General features: G+C 44.0%; 1 pseudogene; it reads left to right on the forward strand.

The window, feature by feature from the left end:
- Positions 1-243: 243 nt before the first annotated feature.
- LOC136378704 (large ribosomal subunit protein uL30-like) lies at positions 244-3592 on the forward strand (annotated as a pseudogene).
- The last annotated feature ends 230 nt before the right edge of the window (positions 3593-3822 follow it).

Below are 3822 nucleotides of genomic sequence, written 5' to 3' on the forward strand. Positions count from 1 at the left end.
AATGCAAGGTGGTATGTAAATTCTGCCTCCTATGGAAAGAGCAGAAGTTTCTAGGTTAACATTTATTTTAGATTTAAAACTAAATGACCCATTGTTCTTGCAAGCCAGAAACTTCTACATTCTTCTCCCTCCCTTCCCTAAAGGAGGGATGGGACAGGAAAGCCTGATAGGAAAGCCTGACCTTTTCTCCCAGAATATCAATATCAATTTTCAGCTTTTTGGTACCTTACAACAGCCTAAAAGATGCTTCAAAAAGCAAGGAGAAAGCTCATCCATGAACAAGCTAAGCACTATCACAAAGGACACAGATGTATAGCACTGAGACTAAAATGGCTGGGATGGCAAGAAGGACTGGCAAGTTCTATGGACAAGAGGAACCCAAACTGGCACTTATCATCAGGAATTGAGGAATCAACAGTATGAACCCAAAGGTCTGAAAGGTGCTGCAGCTTTTATGCTATCTCTAGATCCTCAGTGTCACCTTTGTTAAGCTCAACAGTCTTTGATTAACATGCTGAGGATGGTAGTACCATGTATGGCACAGGGCAGAGGAATACCCAAACCTGAAGTCAGTAAATGAATTGATCTACAAATGTTGTTATGGCAAAACCAACAGAAAGCAAATTGCCTTGACAAATAACACATTAGTTGCTCTGTCTCTTAGTGAACATGGCGTTGTGATAAGGTGCCAAGGAATCGCAAAATTGTTAACATTAGTATTTTAAAAGGAAGAGTCAGGCCCCCTTACCCCTTCTTTCTGAGGAAGAAAAAATAAGAAGAGCTTGCAGGGGCAAAATTCAGCTAGTCATAGTTCCTGTAGTTTTCTGGAAGGATTGACGCCACTTGCTAGACAGAGCAAAGAAGATAGAACCTATCTGAAAACCCCTTCCTCTTCTCTTTTCTTAAAAGCCTTTAGGAAACAATATTTACGTACCTTAATTAAAAAGTCCTACACTAATCCTGACTCTTCCTCCATCCTGGAGTCGTAAGAGTGACATATACCTCTAGATAAAGGGACCACAAGCCCCCCTCCCCTTTCCTTGCATAAAAAATCTGTATTCTGTAACTTTTTATATGCTCTCTAAATCATCATTTTGAAATTCTTTGTATGTATAAATGTAAAGCCAGAACCCACGGCCACTATCACAGCACCCTGGCCCATACAGGTTCGCATTAGATTCGAACAGTTGGTAAAGAAACAATGGAGCCAAAAACTGATGGCCCATCATCTTTAATCCTAGCTTGCACCCAGAGGGCAAGTAAAAACACACACTGGGCTCCAAAACCCATTCACATTCAGTGCTCACAAAGCTTCTGACTTATCCGAGTTTCCTAGAATCAAAGGTTTCTAGCTCACCAGACTTATTCACCTCTGTTCCCCATCTCCTTCCTTCTCCCTGCACAAACTCTGCAAAACTGGCCTCTCACTCAACACTCTGCCATCTTGGCTGCTTCTCCTGGACTCCTCCACGTGACCTTTCTCTGCTCTGCTCTCTAATGCTAATTTCAGGAACCGAGAGAGCAAGCTTCCGCTCTGCCCCCATTTTATAGTATAGAAGTCAAAACCTTTAATCCAATATACAAAATAGGAAAGTCTCTAATACAAAGTCATTTATCAGAGACATGATGGGATTGTACCACCACACATCAAAAAGGGTGGGAAAGCCTAGCGTGCGGAGGACCCAGATTCGATTCCTGGCCAGGGCACACAGGAGAAGTGCCCATTTGCTTCTCCACCCCTCCGCTGTGCTTTCCTCTCTGTCTCTCTCTTCCCCTCCTGCAGCCGAGGCTCCATTGGAGCAAAGATGGCCCGGGCGCTGGGGATGGCTCTGTGGCCTCTGCCTCAGGCGCTAGAGTGGCTCTGGTCACAACATGGCGACGCCCAGGATGGACAGAGCATCGCCGCCTGGTGGGCAGAGCGTCGCCCCATGTTGGGCGTGCCGGGTGGATCCCGGTCAGGCGCATGCGGGAGTCTGTCTGACTGTCTCTCCCTGTTTCCAGCTTCAGAAAAATGAAAAAAAAAAAAAAAAGGGTGGGAAAGGCTTAATCCCAAAACCAAGCCCCAGGCTACAAAGATTCTGCCTGCCCACAGCCCGCCCCCAACACACATTAATATCACCTGGGTGACGGCGTCCACGTGGGCAGAGCCATCTTTAACAAAGTGAGCATAATATATTTTATCTGCCCAACAATAAAACTTGTAAACTAAGCAAATAGGGACTAGTTTTAGACTTCTTAATAAGCTAACCCCAACACTCTTAGCAAAAGTAACTTCATTTAGCTTCTCTCTTTATCCTACACTAAACATTTTCCACAATTGTGGTGACAGGGATAGGTTATAAATCCTAGAATGTTTGGGAATGTCTTTGTCACATATGTAAAACATTCATCACTGCCTGAACAGGCAGTGGCGCAGTGGAATAGAGCGTCGGATTGGGATGTGGAGGACCCAGGTTCGAGACACCAAGGTCACCAGCTTGAGCATGAGCTCATCTGGTTTGAGCAAGGCTCACCAGCTTAAGCCCAAGGTCACTGGCTCAAGCAAGGGGTCACTTGTTCTGCTGTAGCCCCCCAGTCAAGGCACATATGAGAAATCAATCAATAAACAACTAAGGAACCGCAATGAAGAATTGATGTTTCTCATCTCTCTCCATTCCAATCTGTCTGTCCCTATCTGTCCTTCTCTCTGACTCTCTCTGTCTCTCCCACAAAAAAGTTAATTAATTAATTAACTAATTTATTAATTTAAAAATCTTCTAAAAAATAAAAACATTCATCATTACTGTATTATCTTATGGTCTTAGTGTATAGGAATGTTTATTTTTTCTTTTCTTTTTTTTTTTTTTTTTGTATTTTTCTGAAGCTGGAAATGGGAGGCAGTCAGACAGACCAGACTCCCGCATGCGCCCGACCAGGATCCACCCAGCACGCCCACCAGAGGGCGATACTCTGCCCATCCGGGGCGTCGCTTTGTCGCGACCAGAGCCACTCTAGCGCCTGGGGCAGAGGCCAAGGAGCCATCCCCAACGCCCGGGCCGTCTTTTGCTCCAATGGAGCCTTGGCTGTGGGAGGGGAAGAGAGAGACAAAGAGGAAGGAGAGGGGGAGGGATGGAGAAGCAGATGGGCACCTGGCCGGGAATCGAACCCGGGACTTCCGCACGCCAGGCCGACGCTCTACCACTGAGCCAACCGGCCAGGGCCTTATTTTTTCTTTTGATAGATCCTATAGATAAATGTTGTAACAAGACAGCAAAAATACAATAAGCTTGTTAGTAAATGACTTTTGTACCATGCTCCCCCTTCCTTTCCTTTAACTAGTATGTGATTTTTTTTCTATAAAAGCAACCTCAGAACTGTGATCCATACTGCATGATTTGGAATTATGCCCCGTGCATGTCACTGACTTAATAATAAAGCTCCTTCTAAAATTTCTTCTATAAACTACCTTGGTGTCTTTATGTAATTCACGGAAATACTTTATTATAACACTGTAATCTGCATGGAGGATCTAATTCATGAGATCCATGCTGCTGGAAAGCATTTCAAAGAAGCAAGCAGCTTCCTGTGGACCTTCAAATGATCTTCTCCATAGGCATGCCTATGATTTTTATATTGCTATTTCTCATGAATTCAGATAGTTCTCATAGGGTTCTTCCATTTTTTTAAGCTCAAGCCTCTCTTCTTCCTTCTAAATCAGGGGTCAGAAACCTATGGCTCACAAGCCAGATGTGACTCTTTTGATGGCTGCATCTGGCTTGCAGACAAATCTTTAATTTAAAAATTAATAACGTTAAAAATATATATAAAACAGGGGAGACAAGA

The sequence above is a fragment of the Saccopteryx leptura genome, chromosome 7, assembly GCF_036850995.1.
Source record: "Saccopteryx leptura isolate mSacLep1 chromosome 7, mSacLep1_pri_phased_curated, whole genome shotgun sequence".
Taxonomy (NCBI): Eukaryota; Metazoa; Chordata; class Mammalia; order Chiroptera; family Emballonuridae; genus Saccopteryx; species Saccopteryx leptura.